General features: G+C 39.1%; 6 non-coding genes across 6 annotated transcripts; all 6 read right to left on the reverse strand.

Annotated features, from left to right (window-relative positions):
• Positions 1-1,589: 1,589 nt before the first annotated feature.
• TRNAY-GUA (transfer RNA tyrosine (anticodon GUA)) lies at positions 1,590-1,679 on the reverse strand. Its single transcript is given in 2 exon segments — positions 1,590-1,625; positions 1,643-1,679. It is a non-coding gene; the product is annotated as a tRNA-Tyr (tRNA).
• Positions 1,680-3,346: 1,667 nt separating this feature from the next.
• Positions 3,347-3,436, reverse strand: TRNAY-GUA (transfer RNA tyrosine (anticodon GUA)). Its single transcript is given in 2 exon segments — positions 3,347-3,382; positions 3,400-3,436. It is a non-coding gene; the product is annotated as a tRNA-Tyr (tRNA).
• A 5,185-nt stretch (positions 3,437-8,621) lies between these two features.
• TRNAY-GUA (transfer RNA tyrosine (anticodon GUA)) lies at positions 8,622-8,711 on the reverse strand. The gene is given in 2 exon segments: positions 8,622-8,657; positions 8,675-8,711. It is a non-coding gene; the product is annotated as a tRNA-Tyr (tRNA).
• A 991-nt stretch (positions 8,712-9,702) lies between these two features.
• TRNAE-UUC (transfer RNA glutamic acid (anticodon UUC)) lies at positions 9,703-9,774 on the reverse strand. The gene has a single exon. It is a non-coding gene; the product is annotated as a tRNA-Glu (tRNA).
• Positions 9,775-10,379: 605 nt separating this feature from the next.
• TRNAY-GUA (transfer RNA tyrosine (anticodon GUA)) lies at positions 10,380-10,469 on the reverse strand. Its single transcript is given in 2 exon segments — positions 10,380-10,415; positions 10,433-10,469. It is a non-coding gene; the product is annotated as a tRNA-Tyr (tRNA).
• Positions 10,470-11,460: 991 nt separating this feature from the next.
• Positions 11,461-11,532, reverse strand: TRNAE-UUC (transfer RNA glutamic acid (anticodon UUC)). The gene has a single exon. It is a non-coding gene; the product is annotated as a tRNA-Glu (tRNA).
• Between the last annotated feature and the right edge of the window lie 6,983 nt (positions 11,533-18,515).

Raw genomic sequence — 18,515 nt, forward strand, 5'->3', positions numbered from 1 at the left:
ACAGAAAAATTGCTTGTCTAGATAAAGAGATCCACATTTTTATTTCTGGTCTACTTGCTCATCAAAAGTTGTAAAAATTGTCATATTTAATAATTGGTAATACATCATTAAAAGTTTGATTTTTATTTGTTCATTTTGAATTAATTAGCTTCAGAAATAGTTGGGAAAACAGCTTCCTTAGATTTTCCAACTGCAGACGCCTTAACGTCAAGATTAAAAATGCTGGAAAATTTTCAACCTCTTCTGCGTTCTCCAATTTAGCTTGACTTTTTTAATTGATGAAAATTCCAGAAATTGTGGTGACAAATTGTCAAACTTTTGCCCAGTGAGACAAAAATGGATTTCTAGTCAATGGTCCACGCTGCCACCACTATTTCTCACAGTACTCTCTGTTTTTACAATGCATCTTCTATGGGTTCAGATCCATGGGATTTCAGAAGTAATATTGTATTTCAGTTCCCATCCGTGGTCTCTTAAACCTGTCCTTTGTATGCTGATTAAGGAAAGCGGAGAAATTCTGGGCACAGAAGCAGACATTATTGGTTTGTAAGCATTGGCGTAGTCTAGTTTCATTCAGAACATCCCTACTGCACCATTAAAAAGTTGTGAACCTTCCCTGGAAACCCATTGATCCACAAGTTCAAGAGTTTGTTTTTTTTTCACATGAAGGATGTGTTACATATAAAATAGGGTTGTCCCACTCGAAATTTGGAAGATGGATGTTGAAATATGGGGTCAGACCAGTTCTGTCCTAATTTTGGATACAGAAATGTTGGGAGGTATATAAATACTGTGGATTTGACCACATCCCATTTCCATAACCAAAGCACAGTTTCTCCTGGATTTTGTTGCTGAGATCAACAGAGCATTAAACAAATGGTATTGTTGCTGCCATTCAAAAAAGCTTCAACTTCCCATACCGGGAGTCGAAACCAGGCCACCTGGGTGAAAACCAGGAATCCTAACTGCTAGACCATATGGGACTTTTCCGTTGAGTGTTTCAGCATAGCAGCAGAACAAATATATCATGCTTTGCTGTAATGTATCTTAACTCTCTGTGTATTTCATATTTAACCAGGTGGTGACATTGAGTGGGTTTGGCATGGCCTAAGATGACACTAATTTCATCATCACGCTCCAGACCACTCAGTGATCAGTGAGGTGGGCAATGTTTGATGATGTGATTTGCATCATCACGGCACGTCCCTGACCACTTGCAGATTTGTAAATGCCAATCCAGCAGGATAGGTAACAATGCAATAAATCCATGTGTGATGTCTGGAGGCCACTTTCCAAGAAGTGGAAAAGGTTCTCATTTCCATTTTAATGAGTTGCAAAGAGCTATGGAAAGTATCCCCAGTAACAGAACTCGTGTCTCTATCATCCTGCCTCTGCACTGTACTTCAACAGAGCACAGAAACCATAATTGCCCTACTAGAGGCTCAGCAGCATGCAGGATGATTAACAGGCAGCAGAAATGAAAACAAGTTACAGTTTCTCTGACTATTAAAGATAAACAGCATGAGTCATGCATATTTCTGGCTATTTAATATGTCAGAAATTGCCCTCTAAAATGATATGAAAAACTTTCCTTCGAGCCGGAGTTGAACCAGCGACCTAAGGATTTCTGTACCAATTTCCTCTACAGTCCTCCGCTCTACCAGCTGAGCTATCGAAGGATTGGGCTTTAGAGGACTTCTGATGTCATGTGCACTACATCTGACTGAGTGAAAACACAAACAGAATTGAATTATCCATAAAACAGAAAAATTGCTTGTCTAGATAAAGAGATCCACATTTTTATTTCTGGTCTACTTGCTCATCAAAAGTTGTAAAAATTGTCATGTTTAATAATTGGTAATACATCATTAAAAGTTTGATTTTTATTTGTTCATTTTGAATTAATTAGCTTCAGAAATAGTTGGGAAAACAGCTTCCTTAGACTTTCCAACTGCAGACGCCTTTACGTCAAGATTAAAAATGCTGAAAAATTTTCAACCTCTTCTGCATTCTCCAATTTAGCTTGACTTTTTTAATTGATGAAAATTCCAGAAATTGTGGTGACAAATTGTCAAACTTTTGCCCAGTGAGACAAAAATGGATTTCTAGTCAATGGTCCACGCTGCCACCACTATTTCTCACAGTACTCTCTGTTTTTACATTGCATCTTCTATGTGTTCAGATCCATGGGATTTCAGAAGTAATATTGTATTTCAGTTCACATCCGTAGTCTCTTAAACCTGTCTTTTATATGCTGATTAAGGAAAGAGGAGAAATTCTGGGCACAGAAGCAGACATTATTGGTTTGTAAGCATTGGCGTAGTCTAGTTTCATTCAGAACATCCCTACTGCACCATTAAAAAGTTGTGAACTCTCCCTGGAAACCCATTGATCCACAAGTTCAAGAGTTCTTTTTTTTCACATGAAGGATGTGTTACATATAAAATAGGGTTGTCCCACTCGAAATTTGGAAGATGGATGTTGAAATATGGGGTCAGACCAGTTCTGTCCTAATTTTGGATACAGAAATGTTGGGAGGTATATAAATACTGTGGATTTCACCACATCCCATTTCCATAACCAAAGCACAGTTTCTCCTGGATTTTGTTGCTGAGATCAACAGAGCATTAAACAAGTGGTACTGTTGCTGCCATTCAAAAAAGCTTCAACTTCCCATACCGGGAGTCGAACCCGGGCCGCCTGGGTGAAAACCAGGAATCCTAAAGCTAGACCATATAGGACATTTCCGTTGAGTGTTTCAGCATAGCAGCAGAACAAATATATCATGCTTTGCTGTAATCTATCTTAACTCTCTGTGTATTTCATATTTAACCAGGTGGTGACATGGAGTGGGTTTGGCATGGCCTAAGATGACACTAATTTCACCATCACGCTCCAGACCACTCAGTGATTAGTGAGGTGGGCAATGTTTGATGATGTGATTTGCATCATCACGGCACGTCCCTGACCACTTGCAGATTTGTAAATGCCAATCCAGCAGGATAGGTAACAATGCAATAAATCCATGTGTGATGTCTGTAGGCCACTTTCCAAGAAGTGGAAAAGGTTCTCATTTCCATTTTAATGAGTTGCAAAGAGCTATGGAAAGTATCCCCAGTAAAAGAACTCGTGTCTCTATCACCTGCCTCTGCACTGTACTTCAACAGAGCACAGAAACCATAATTGCCCTACTAGAGGCTCAGCAGCATGCAGGAAGATTAACAGGCAGCAGAAATGAAAACAAGTTACAGTTTCTCTGACTATTAAAGATAAACAGCATGAGTCATGCATATTTCTGGGTATTTAATATGTCAGAAATTGCCCTCTAAACTGATATGAAAAACTTTCCTTCGAGCCGGAGTTGAACCAGCGACCTAAGGATTTCTGTACCAATTTCCTCTACAGTCCTCCGCTCTACCAGCTGAGCTATCGAAGGAATGTGCTTTAGAGGATTTCTGATGTCATGTGCACTACATCTGACTGAGTGAAAACACAAACAGAATTGAAATATCCATAAAACAGAAAAATTGCTTGTCTAGATAAAGAGATCCACATTTTTATTTCTGGTCTACTTGCTCATCAAAAGTTGTAAAAATTGTCATATTTAATAATTGGTAATACATCATTAAAAGTTTGATTTTTATTTGTTCATTTTGAATTAATTAGCTTCAGAAATAGTTGGGAAAACAGCTTCCTTAGATTTTCCAACTGCAGACGCCTTTACGTCAAGATTAAAAATGCTGGAAAATTTTCAACCTCTTCTGCGTTCTCCAATTTAGCTTGACTTTTTTAATTGATGAAAATTCCAGAAATTGTGGTGACAAATTGTCAAACTTTTGCCCAGTGAGACAAAAATGGATTTCTAGTCAATGGTCCATGCTGCCACCACTATTTCTCACAGTACTCTCTATTTTTACAATGCATCTTCTATGGGTTCAGATCCATGGGATTTCAGAAGTAATATTGTATTTCAGTTCCCATCCGTGGTCTCTTAAACCTGTCCTTTGTATGCTGATTAAGGAAAGCGGAGAAATTCTGGGCACTGAAGCAGACATTATTGGTTTGTAAGCATTGGCGTAGTCTAGTTTCATTCAGAACATCCCTACTGCACCATTAAAAAGCTGTGAACCTTCCCTGGAAACCCATTGATCCACAAGTTCAAGAGTTTTTTTTTTTTCACATGAAGGATGTGTTACATATAAAATAGGGTTGTCCCACTCAAAATTTGGAAGATGGATGTTGAAATATGGGGTCAGACCAGTTCTGTCCTAATTTTGGATACAGAAATGTTGGGAGGTATATAAATACTGTGCATTTGACCACATCCCATTTCCATAACCAAAGCACAGTTTCTCCTGGATTTTGTTGCTGAGATCAACAGAGCATTAAACAAGTGGTACTGTTGCTGCCATTCAAAAAAGCTTCAACGTCCCATACCGGGAGTCGAACCCGGGCCACCTGGGTGAAAACCAGGAATCCTAACTGCCAGACCATATGGGACTTTTCCGTTGAGTGTTTCAGCATAGCAGCAGAACAAATATATCATGCTTTGCTGTAATGTATCTTAACTCTCTGTGTATTTCATATTTAACCAGGTGGTGACATTGAGTGGGTTTGGCATGGCCTAAGATGACACTAATTTCATCATCACGCTCCAGACCACTCAGTGATCAGTGAGGTGGGCAATGTTTGATGATGTGATTTGCATCATCACGGCACGTCCCTGACCACTTGCAGATTTGTAAATGCCAATCCAGCAGGATAGGTAACAATGCAATAAATCCATGTGTGATGTCTGTAGGCCACTTTCCAAGAAGTGGAAAAGGTTCTCATTTCCATTTTAATGAGTTGCAAAGAGCTATGGAAAGTATCCCCAGTAACAGAACTCGTGTCTCTATCACCTGCCTCTGCACTGTACTTCAACAGAGCACAGAAACCATAATTGCCCTACTAGAGGCTCAGCAGCATGCAGGATGATTAACAGGCAGCAGAAATGAAAACAAGTTACAGTTTCTCTGACTATTAAAGATAAACAGCATGAGTCATGCATATTTCTGGCTATTTAATATGTCAGAAATTGCCCTCTAAAATGATATGAAAAACTTTCCTTCGAGCCGGAGTTGAACCAGCGACCTAAGGACTTCTGTACCAATTTCCTCTACAGTCCTCCGCTCTACCAGCTGAGCTATCGAAGGATTGTGCTTTAGAGGACTTCTGATGTCATGTGCACTACATCTGACTGAGTGAAAACACAAACAGAATTGAATTATCCATAAAACAGAAAAATTGCTTGTCTAGATAAAGAGATCCACATTTTTATTTCTGGTCTACTTGCTCATCAAAAGTTGTAAAAATTGTCATGTTTAATAATTGGTAATACATCATTAAAAGTTTGATTTTTATTTGTTCATTTTGAATTAATTAGCTTCAGAAATAGTTGGGAAAACAGCTTCCTTAGATTTTCCAACTGCAGACGCCTTTACGTCAAGATTAAAAATGCTGGAAAATTTTCAACCTCTTCTGCATTCTCCAATTTAGCTTGACTTTTTTAATTGATGAAAATTCCAGAAATTGTGGTGACAAATTGTCAAACTTTTGCCCAGTGAGACAAAAATGGATTTCTAGTCAATGGTCCACGCTGCCACCACTATTTCTCACAGTACTCTCTGTTTTTACATTGCATCTTCTATGTGTTCAGATCCATGGGATTTCAGAAGTAATATTGTATTTCAGTTCCCATCCGTGGTCTCTTAAACCTGTCCTTTGTATGCTGATTAAGGAAAGCGGAGAAATTCTGGGCACAGAAGCAGACATTATTGGTTTGTAAGCATTGGCGTAGTCTAGTTTCATTCAGAACATCCCTACTGCACCATTAAAAAGTTGTGAACTCTCCCTGGAAACCCATTGATACACAAGTTCAAGAGTTCTTTTTTTTCACATGAAGGATGTGTTACATATAAAATACGGTTGTCCCACTCGAAATTTGGAAGATGGATGTTGAAATATGGGGTCAGACCAGTTCTGTCCTAATTTTGGATACAGAAATGTTGGGAGGTATATAAATACTGTGGATTTGACCACATCCCATTTCCATAACCAAAGCACAGTTTCTCCTGGATTTTGTTGCTGAGATCAACAGAGTATTAAACAAGTGGTACTGTAGCTGCCATTCAAAAAAGCTTCAACTTCCCATACCGGGAGTCAAACCCAGGCCACCTGGGTGAAAACCAGGAATCCTAACTGCTAGATCATATGGGACTTTTCCGTTGAGTGTTTCAGCATAGCAGCAGAACAAATATATCATGCTTTGCTGTAATGTATCTTAACTCTCTGTGTATTTCATATTTAACCAGGTGGTGACATTGAGTGGGTTTGGCATGGCCTAAGATGACACTAATTTCATCATCACGCTCCAGACCACTCAGTGATCAGTGAGGTGGGCAATGTTTGATGATGTGATTTGCATCATCACGGCACGTCCCTGACCACTTGCAGATATGTAAATGCCAATCCAGCAGGATAGGTAACAATGCAATAAATCCATGTGTGATGTCTGTAGGCCACTTTCCAAGAAGTGGAAAAGGTTCTCATTTCCATTTTAATGAGTTGCAAAGAGCTATGGAAAGTATCCCCAGTAACAGAACTCGTGTCTCTATCACCTGCCTCTGCACTGTACTTCAACAGAGCACAGAAACCATAATTGCCCTACTAGAGGCTCAGCAGCATGCAGGATGATTAACAGGCAGCAGAAATGAAAACAAGTTACAGTTTCTCTGACTATTAAAGATAAACAGCATGAGTCATGCATATTTCTGGCTATTTAATATGTCAGAAATTGCCCTCTAAAATGATATGAAAAACTTTCCTTCGAGCCGGAGTTGAACCAGCGACCTAAGGATTTCTGTACCAATTTCCTCTACAGTCCTCCGCTCTACCAGCTGAGCAATCGAAGGATTGTGCTTTAGAGGACTTCTGATGTCATGTGCACTACATCTGACTGAGTGAAAACACAAACAGAATTGAATTATCCATAAAACAGAAAAATTGCTTGTCTAGATAAAGAGATCCACATTTTTATTTCTGGTCTACTTGCTCATCAAAAGTTGTAAAAATTGTCATGTTTAATAATTGGTAATACATCATTAAAAGTTTGATTTTTATTTGTTCATTTTGAATTAATTAGCTTCAGAAATAGTTGGGAAAACAGCTTCCTTAGATTTTCCAACTGCAGACGCCTTTACGTCAAGATTAAAAATGCTGGAAAATTTTCAACCTCTTCTGCATTCTCCAATTTAGCTTGACTTTTTTAATTGATGAAAATTCCAGAAATTGTGGTGACAAATTGTCAAACTTTTGCCCAGTGAGACAAAAATGGATTTCTAGTCAATGGTCCACGCTGCCACCACTATTTCTCACAGTACTCTCTGTTTTTACAATGCATCTTCTATGGGTTCAGATCCATGGGATTTCAGAAGTAATATTGTATTTCAGTTCCCATCCGTGGTGTCTTAAACCTGTCCTTTGTATGCTGATTAAGGAAAGCGGAGAAATTCTGGGCACAGAAGCAGACATTATTGGTTTATAAGCATTGGCGTAGTCTAGTTTCATTCAGAACATCCCTACTGCACCATTAAAAAGTTGTGAACTCTCCCTGGAAACCCATTGATCCACAAGTTCAAGAGTTCTTTTTTTTCACATGAAGGATGTGTTACATATAAAATAGGGTTGTCCCACTCGAAATTTGGAAGATGGATGTTGAAATATGGGGTCAGACCAGTTCTGTCCTAATTTTGGATACAGAAATGTTGGGAGGTATATAAATACTGTGGATTTCACCACATCCCATTTATATAACCAAAGCACAGTTTCTCCTGGATTTTGTTGCTGAGATCAACAGAGCATTAAACAAGTGCTACTGTTGCTGCCATTCAAAAAAGCTTCAACTTCCCATACCGGGAGTCGAACCCGGGCCGCCTGGGTGAAAACCAGGAATCCAAACTGCTAGACCATATGGGACTTTTCCGTTGAGTGTTTCAGCATAGCAGCAGAACAAATATATCATGCTTTACTGTAATGTATCTTAACTCTCTGTGTATTTTATATTTAACCAGGTGGTGACATGGAGTGGGTTTGGCATGGCCTAAGATGACACTAATTTCATCATCACGCTCCAGACCACTCAGTGATCAGTGAGGTGGGCAATGTTTGATGATGTGATTTGCATCATCACGGCACGTCCCTGACCACTTGCAGATTTGTAAATGCCAATCCAGCAGGATAGGTAACAATGCAATAAATCCATGTGTGATGTCTGTAGGCCACTTTCCAAGAAGTGGAAAAGGTTCTCATTTCCATTTTAATGAGTTGCAAAGAGCTATGGAAAGTATCCCCAGTAACAGAACTCGTGTCTCTATCACCTGCCTCTGCACTGTACTTCAACAGAGCACAGAAACCATAATTGCCCTACTAGAGGCTCAGCAGCATGCAGGATGATTAACAGGCAGCAGAAATGAAAACAAGTTACAGATTCTCTGACTATTAAAGATAAACAGCATGAGTCATGCATATTTCTGGGTATTTAATATGTCAGAAATTGCCCTCTAAAATGATATGAAAAACTTTCCTTCGAGCTGGAGTTGAACCAGCGACCTAAGGATTTCTGTACCAATTTCCTCTACAGTCCTCTGCTCTACCAGCTGAGCTATCGAAGGATTGTGCTTTAGAGGACTTCTGATGTCATGTGCACTACATCTGACTGAGTGAAAACACAAACAAAATTGAATTATCCTTAAAACAGAAAAATTGCTTGTCTAGATAAAGAGATCCACATTTTTATTTCTGGTCTACTTGCTCATCAAAAGTTGTAAAAATTGTCATATTTAATAATTGGTAATACATCATTAAAAGTTTGATTTTTATTTGTTCATTTTGAATTAATTAGCTTCAGAAATAGTTGGGAAAACAGCTTCCTTAGATTTTCCAACTGCAGACGCCTTTACGTCAAGATTAAAAATGCTGGAAAATTTTCGCCCTCTTCTGCGTTCTCCAATTTAGCTTGACTTTTTTCATTGATGAAAATTCCAGAAATTGTGGTGACAAATTGTCAAACTTTTGCCCAGTGAGACAAAAATGGATTTCTAGTCAATGGTCCACGCTGCCACCACTATTTTTCACAGTCCTCTCTATTTTTACAATGCATCTTCTATGGGTTCAGATCCATGGGATTTCAGAAGTAATATTGTATTTCAGTTCCCATCCGTGGTCTCTTAAACCTGTCCTTTGTATGCTGATTAAGGAAAGCGGAGAAATTCTGGGCACAGAAGCAGACATTATTGGTTTGTAAGCATTGGCGTAGTCTAGTTTCATTCAGAACATCCCTACTGCACCATTAAAAAGTTGTGAACTCTCCCTGGAAACCCATTGATCCACAAGTTCAAGAGTTCTTTTTTTTCACATGAAGGATGTGTTACATATAAAATAGGGTTGTCCCACTCGAAATTTGGAAGATGGATGTTGAAATATGGGGTCAGACCAGTTCTGTCCTCATTTTGGATACAGAAATGTTGGGAGGTATATAAATACTGTGGATTTGACCACATCCCATTTCCATAACCAAAGCACAGTTTCTCCTGGATTTTGTTGCTGAGATCAACAGAGCATTAAACAAGTGGTACTGTTGCTGCCATTCAAAAAAGCTTCAACTTCCCATACCGGGAGTCGAACCCGGGCCGCCTGGGTGAAAACCAGGAATCCTAACTGCTAGACCATATGGGACTTTTCTGTTGAGTGTTTCAGCATAGCAGCAGAACAAATATATCATGCTTTGCTGTAATGTATCTCAACTCTCTGTGTATTTCATATTTAACCAGGTGGTGACATGGAGTGGGTTTGGCATGGCCTAAGATGACACTAATTTCATCATCACGCTCCAGACCACTCAGTGATCAGTGAGGTGGGCAATGTTTGATGATGTGATTTGCATCATCACGGCACGTCCCTGACCACTTGCAGATTTGTAAATGCCAATCCAGCAGGATAGGTAACAATGCAATAAATCCATGTGTGATGTCTGTAGGCCACTTTCCAAGAAGTGGAAAAGGTTCTCATTTCCATTTTAATGAGTTGCAAAGAGCTATGGAAAGTATCCCCAGTAACAGAACTCGTGTCTCTATCACCTGCCTCTGCACTGTACTTCAACAGAGCACAGAAACCATAATTGCCCTACTAGAGGCTCAGCAGCATGCAGGATGATTAACAGGCAGCAGACATGAAAACAAGTTACAGATTCTCTGACTATTAAAGATAAACAGCATGAGTCATGCATATTTCTGGGTATTTAATATGTCAGAAATTGCCCTCTAAAATGATATGAAAAACTTTCCTTCGAGCTGGAGTTGAACCAGCGACCTAAGGATTTCTGTACCAATTTCCTCTACAGTCCTCTGCTCTACCAGCTGAGCTATCGAAGGATTGTGCTTTAGAGGACTTCTGATGTCATGTGCACTACATCTGACTGAGTGAAAACACAAACAAAATTGAATTATCCTTAAAACAGAAAAATTGCTTGTCTAGATAAAGAGATCCACATTTTTATTTCTGGTCTACTTGCTCATCAAAAGTTGTAAAAATTGTCATATTTAATAATTGGTAATACATCATTAAAAGTTTGATTTTTATTTGTTCATTTTGAATTAATTAGCTTCAGAAATAGTTGGGAAAACAGCTTCCTTAGATTTTCCAACTGCAGACGCCTTTACGTCAAGATTAAAAATGCTGGAAAATTTTCGCCCTCTTCTGCGTTCTCCAATTTAGCTTGACTTTTTTCATTGATGAAAATTCCAGAAATTGTGGTGACAAATTGTCAAACTTTTGCCCAGTGAGACAAAAATGGATTTCTAGTCAATGGTCCACGCTGCCACCACTATTTTTCACAGTCCTCTCTATTTTTACAATGCATCTTCTATGGGTTCAGATCCATGGGATTTCAGAAGTAATATTGTATTTCAGTTCCCATCCGTGGTCTCTTAAACCTGTCCTTTGTATGCTGATTAAGGAAAGCGGAGAAATTCTGGGCACAGAAGCAGACATTATTGGTTTGTAAGCATTGGCGTAGTCTAGTTTCATTCAGAACATCCCTACTGCACCATTAAAAAGTTGTGAACTCTCCCTGGAAACCCATTGATCCACAAGTTCAAGAGTTCTTTTTTTTCACATGAAGGATGTGTTACATATAAAATAGGGTTGTCCCACTCGAAATTTGGAAGATGGATGTTGAAATATGGGGTCAGACCAGTTCTGTCCTCATTTTGGATACAGAAATGTTGGGAGGTATATAAATACTGTGGATTTGACCACATCCCATTTCCATAACCAAAGCACAGTTTCTCCTGGATTTTGTTGCTGAGATCAACAGAGCATTAAACAAGTGGTACTGTTGCTGCCATTCAAAAAAGCTTCAACTTCCCATACCGGGAGTCGAACCCGGGCCGCCTGGGTGAAAACCAGGAATCCTAACTGCTAGACCATATGGGACTTTTCTGTTGAGTGTTTCAGCATAGCAGCAGAACAAATATATCATGCTTTGCTGTAATGTATCTCAACTCTCTGTGTATTTCATATTTAACCAGGTGGTGACATGGAGTGGGTTTGGCATGGCCTAAGATGACACTAATTTCATCATCACGCTCCAGACCACTCAGTGATCAGTGAGGTGGGCAATGTTTGATGATGTGATTTGCATCATCACGGCACGTCCCTGACCACTTGCAGATTTGTAAATGCCAATCCAGCAGGATAGGTAACAATGCAATAAATCCATGTGTGATGTCTGTAGGCCACTTTCCAAGAAGTGGAAAAGGTTCTCATTTCCATTTTAATGAGTTGCAAAGAGCTATGGAAAGTATCCCCAGTAACAGAACTCGTGTCTCTATCACCTGCCTCTGCACTGTACTTCAACAGAGCACAGAAACCATAATTGCCCTACTAGAGGCTCAGCAGCATGCAGGATGATTAACAAGCAGCAGACATGAAAACAAGTTACAGATTCTCTGACTATTAAAGATAAACAGCATGAGTCATGCATATTTCTGGGTATTTAATATGTCAGAAATTGCCCTCTAAAATGATATGAAAAACTTTCCTTCGAGCTGGAGATGAACCAGCGACCTAAGGATTTCTGTACCAATTTCCTCTACAGTCCTGCGCTCTACCAGCTGAGCTATCAAAGGATTGTGCTTTAGAGGACTTCTGATGTCATGTGCACTACATCTGACTGAGTGAAAACACAAACAAAATTGAATTATCCTTAAAACAGAAAAATTGCTTGTCTTGATAAAGAGATCCACATTTTTATTTCTGGTCTACTTGCTCATCAAAAGTTGTAAAAATTGTCATATTTAATAATTGGTAATACATCATTAAAAGTTTGATTTTTATTTGTTCATTTTGAATTAATTAGCTTCAGAAATAGTTGGGAAAACAGCTTCCTTAGATTTTCCAACTGCAGACGCATTTACGTCAAGATTAAAAATGCTGGAAAATTTTCGCCCTCTTCTGCGTTCTCCAATTTAGCTTGACTTTTTTCATTGATGAAAATTCCAGAAATTGTGGTGACAAATTGTCAAACTTTTGCCCAGTGAGACAAAAATGGATTTCTAGTCAATGGTCCACGCTGCCACCACTATTTCTCACAGTACTCTCTGTTTTTACAATGCATCTTCTATGGGTTCAGATCCATGGGATTTCAGAAGTAATATTGTATTTCAGTTCCCATCCGTGGTCTCTTATACCTGTCCTTTGTATGCTGATTAAGGAAAGTGGAGAAATTCTGGGCACAGAAGCAGACATTATTGGTTTCTAAGCATTTGCGTAGTCTAGTTTCATTCAGAACATCCCTACTGCACCATTAAAAAGTTGTGAACTCTCCCTGGAAACCCATTGATCCACAAGTTCAAGAGTTCTTTTTTTTCACATGAAGGATGTGTTACATATAAAATAGGGTTGTCCCACTCGAAATTTGGAAGATGGATGTTGAAATATGGGGTCAGACCAGTTCTGTCCTAATTTTGGATACAGAAATGTTGGGAGGTATATAAATCCTGTGGATTTGACCACATCCCATTTCCATAACCAAAGCACAGTTTCTCCTGGATTTTGTTGCTGAGATCAACAGAGCATTAAACAAGTGGTACTGTTGCTGCCATTCAAAAAAGCTTCAACTTCCCATACCGGGAGTCGAACGCGGGCCGCCTGGGTGAAAACCAGGAATCCTAACTGCTAGACCATATGGGACTTTTCCGTTGAGTGTTTCAGCATAGCAGCAGAACAAATATATCATGCTTTGCTGTAATGTATCTTAACTCTCTGTGTATTTCATATTTAACCAGGTGGTGACATGGAGTGTGTTTGGCATGGCCTAAGATGACACTAATTTCATCATCACGCTCCAGACCACTCAGTGATCAGTGAGGTGGGCAATGTTTGATGATGTGATTTGCATCATCACGGCACGTCCCTGACCACTTGCAGATTTGTAAATGCCAATCCAGCAGGATAGGTAACAATGCAATAAATCCATGTGTGATGTCTGGAGGCCACTTTCCAAGAAGTGGAAAAGGTTCTCATTTCCATTTTAATGAGTTGCAAAGAGCTATGGAAAGTATCCCCAGTAACAGAACTCATGTCTCTATCACCTGCCTCTGCACTGTACTTCAACAGAGCACAGAAACCATAATTGCCCTACTAGAGGCTCAGCAGCATGCAGGATGATTAACAGGCAGCGGAAATGAAAACAAGTTACAGTTTCTCTGACTATTAAAGATAAACAGCATGAGTCATGCATATTTCTGGGTATTTAATATGTCAGAAATTGCCCTCTAAAATGATATGAAAAACTTTCCTTCGAGCCAGAGTTGAACCAGCGACCTAAGGATTTCTGTACCAATTTCCTCTACAGTCCCCCGCTCTACCAGCTAAGCTATCAAAGGATTGAGCTTTAGAGGACTTCTGATGTCATGTGCACTACATCTGACTGAGTGAAAACACAAACAAAATTGAATTATCCTTAAAACAGAAAAATTGCTTGTCTAGATAAAGAGATCCACATTTTTATTTCTGGTCTACTTGCTCATCAAAAGTTGTAAAAATTGTCATATTTAATAATTGGTAATACATCATTAAAAGTTTGATTTTTATTTGTTCATTTTGAATTAATTAGCTTCAGAAATAGTTGGGAAAACAGCTTCCTTAGATTTTCCAACTGCAGACGCCTTTACGTCAAGATTAAAAATGCTGGAAAATTTTCGCCCTCTTCTGCGTTCTCCAATTTAGCTTGCCTTTTTTCATTGATGAAAATTCCAGAAATTGTGGTGACAAATTGTCAAACTTTTGCCCAGTGAGACAAAAATGGATTTCTAGTCAATGGTCCACGCTGCCACCACTATTTCTCACAGTACTCTCTGTTTTTACAATGCATCTTCTATGGGTTCAGATCCATGGGATTTCAGAAGTAATATTGTATTTCAGTTCCCATCCGTGGTCTCTTAAACCTGTCCTTTGTATGCTGATTAAGGAAAGCGGAGAAATTCTGGGCACAGAAGCAGACATTATTGGTTTGTAAGCATTTGCGTAGTCTAGTTTCATTCAGAACATCCCTACTGCACCATTAAAAAGTTGTGAACTCTCCCTGGAAACCCATTGATCCACAAGTTCAAGAGTTCTTTTTTTTCACATGAAGGATGTGTTACATATAAAATAGGGTTGTCCCACTCGAAATTTGGAAGATGGATGTTGAAATATGGGGTCAGACCAGTTCTGTCCTAATTTTGGATACAGAAATGTTGGGAGGTATATAAATACTGTGGATTTCACCACATCCCATTTCCATAACCAAAGCACAGTTTCTCCTGGATTTTGTTGCTGAGATCAACAGAGCATTAAACAAGTGGTACTGTTGCTGCCATTCAAAAAAGCTTCAACTTCCCATACCGGGAGTCGAATCCGGGCCGCCTGGGTGAAAACCAGGAATCCTAACTGCTAGACCATATGGGACTTTTCCGTTGAGTGTTTCAGCATAGCAGCAGAACAAATATATCATGCTTTGCTGTAATGTATCTTAACTCTGTGTATTTCATATTTAACCAGGTGGTGACATGGAGTGGGTTTGGCATGGCCTAAGATGACACTAATTTCATCATCACGCTCCAGACCACTCAGTGATCAGTTAGGTGGGCAATGTTTGATGATGTGATTTGCATCATCACGGCATGTCCCTGACCACTTGCAGATTTGTAAATGCCAATCCAGCAGGATAGGTAACAATGCAATAAATCCATGTGTGATGTCTGTAGGCCACTTTCCAAGAAGTGGAAAAGGTTCTCATTTCCATTTTAATGAGTTGCAAAGAGCTATGGAAAGTATCCCTAGTAACAGAACTCGTGTCTCTATCACCTGCCTCTGCACTGTACTTCAACAGAGCACAGAAACCATAATTGCCCTACTAGAGGCTCAGCAGCATGCAGGATGATTAACAGGCAGCAGAAATGAAAACAAGTTACAGTTTCTCTGACTATTAAAGATAAACAGCATGAGTCGTGCATATTTCTGGGTATTTAATATGTCAGAAATTGCCCTCTAAAATGATATGAAAAACTTTCCTTTGAGGTGGAGTTGAACCAGCGACCTAAGGATTTCTGTACCAATTTCCTCTACATTCCTCTGCTCTACCAGCTGAGCTATTGAAGGATTGTGCTTTAGAGAGTTTCTGATGTCATGTGCACTACATCTGACTGAGTGAAAACACAAACAGAATTGAATTATCCATAAAACAGAAAAATTGCTTGTCTAGATAAAGAGATCCACATTTTTATTTCTGGTCTACTTGCTCATCAAAAGTTGTAAAAATTGTCATATTTAATAATTGGTAATACATCATTAAAAGTTTGATTTTTATTTGTTCATTTTGAATTAATTAGCTTCAGAAATAGTTGGGAAAACAGCTTCCTTAGATTTTCCAACTGCAGACGCCTTTACGTCAAGATTAAAAATGCTGGAAAATTTTCAACCTCTTCTGCGTTCTCCAATTTAGCTTGCCTTTTTTAATTGAAAATTCCAGAAATTGTGGTGACAAATTGTCAAACTTTTGCCCAGTGAGACAAAAATGGATTTCTAGTCAATGGTCCACGCTGCCACCACTATTTCTCACAGTACTCTCTGTTTTCACAATGCATCTTCTATGGGTTCAGATCCATGGGATTTCAGAAGTAATATTGTATTTCAGTTCCCATCCGTGGTGTCTTAAACCTGTCCTTTGTATGCTGATTAATGAAAGCGGAGAAATTCTGGGCACAGAAGCAGACATTATTGGTTTGTAAGCATTTGCGTAGTCTAGTTTCATTCAGAACATCCCTACTGCACCATTAAAAAGTTGTGAACTCTCCCTGGAAACCCATTGATCCACAAGTTCAAGAGTTCTTTTTTTTCACATGAAGGATGTGTTACATATAAGATAGGGTTGTCCCACTCGAAATTTGGAAGATGGATGTTGAAATATGGGGTCAGACCAGTTCTGTCCTAATTTTGGATACAGAAATGTTGGGAGGTATATAAATACTGTGGATTTGACCACATCCCATTTCCATAACCAAAGCACAGTTTCTCCTGGATTTTGTTGCTGAGATCAACAGAGCATTATACAAGTGGTACTGTTGCTGCCATTCAAAAAAGCTTCAACTTCCCATACCAGGAGTCGAACCCGGGCCGCCTGGGTGAAAGCCAGGAATCCTAACTGCTAGACCATATGGGACTTTTCCATTGAGTGTTTCAGCATAGCAGCAGAACAAATATATCATGCTTTGCTGTAATGTATCTTAACTCTCTGTGTATTTCATATTTAACCAGGTGGTGACATGGAGTGGGTTTGGCATGGCCTAAGATGACACTAATTTCATCATCACGCTCCAGACCACTCAGTGATCAGTGAGGTGGGCAATGTTTGATGATGTGATTTGCATCATCACGGCACGTCCCTGACCACTTGCAGATTTGTAAATGCCAATCCAGCAGGATAGGTAACAATGCAATAAATCCATGTGTGATGTCTGGAGGCCACTTTCCAAGAAGTGGAAAAGGTTCTCATTTCCATTTTAATGAGTTGCAAAGAGCTATGGAAAGTATCCCCAGTAACAGAACTCGTGTCTCTATCACCTGCCTCTGCACTGTACTTCAACAGAGCACAGAAACCATAATTGCCCTACTAGAGGCTCAGCAGCATGCAGGATGATTAACAGGCAGCAGATATGAAAACAAGTTACAGTTTCTCTGACTATTAAAGATAAACAGCATGAGTCATGCATATTTCTGGGTATTTAATATGTCAGAAATTGCCCTCTAAAATGATATGAAAAACTTTCCTTCGAGCAGGAGTTGAACCAGTGACCTAAGGATTTCTGTACCAATTTCCTCTACAGTCCTCCGCTCTACCAGCTGAGCTATCGAAGGATTGTGCTTCAGAGGATTTCTGATGTCATGTGCACTACATCTGACTGAGTGAAAACACAAACAGAATTGAATTATCCATAAAACAGAAAAATTGCTTGTCTAGATAAAGAGATCCACATTTTTATTTCTGGTCTACTTGCTCATCAAAAGTTGTAAAAATTGTCATATTTAATAATTGGTAATACATCATTAAAAGTTTGATTTTTATTTGTTCATTTTGAATTAATTAGCTTCAGAAATAGTTGGGAAAACAGCTTCCTTAGATTTTCCAACTGCAGACGCCTTTACGTTAAGATTAAAAATGCTGGAAAATTTTCAACCTCTTCTGCGTTCTCCAATTTAGCTTGACTTTTTTAATTGATGAAAATTCCAGAAATTGTGGTGACAAATTGTCAAACTTTTGCCCAGTGAGACAAAAATGGATTTCTAGTCAATGGTCCACGCTGCCACCACTATTTTTCACAGTCCTCTCTGTTTTTACAATGCATCTTCTATGGGTTCAGATCCATGGGATTTCAGAAGTAATATTGTATTTCAGTTCCCATCCGTGGTCTCTTAAACCTGTCCTTTGTATGCTGATTAAGGAAAGCGGAGAAATTCTGGGCACAGAAGCAGACATTATTGGTTTGTAAGCATTGGCGTAGTCTAGTTTCATTCAGAACATCCCTACTGCACCATTAAAAAGTTGTGAACTCTCCCTGGAAACCCATTGATCCACAAGTTCAAGAGTTCTTTTTTTTCACATGAAGGATGTGTTACATATAAAATAGGGTTGTCCCACTCGAAATTTGGAAGATGGATGTTGAAATATGGGGTCAGACCAGTTCTGTCCTCATTTTGGATACAGAAATGTTGGGAGGTATATAAATACTGTGGATTTGACCACATCCCATTTCCATAACCAAAGCACAGTTTCTCCTGGATTTTGTTGCTGAGATCAACAGAGCATTAAACAAGTGGTACTGTTGCTGCCATTCAAAAAAGCTTCAACTTCCCATACCGGAAGTCAAACCCGGGCC

The sequence above is a fragment of the Mixophyes fleayi genome, chromosome 3 (assembly GCF_038048845.1).
Source record: "Mixophyes fleayi isolate aMixFle1 chromosome 3, aMixFle1.hap1, whole genome shotgun sequence".
Classification (NCBI taxonomy): Eukaryota; Metazoa; Chordata; class Amphibia; order Anura; family Limnodynastidae; genus Mixophyes; species Mixophyes fleayi.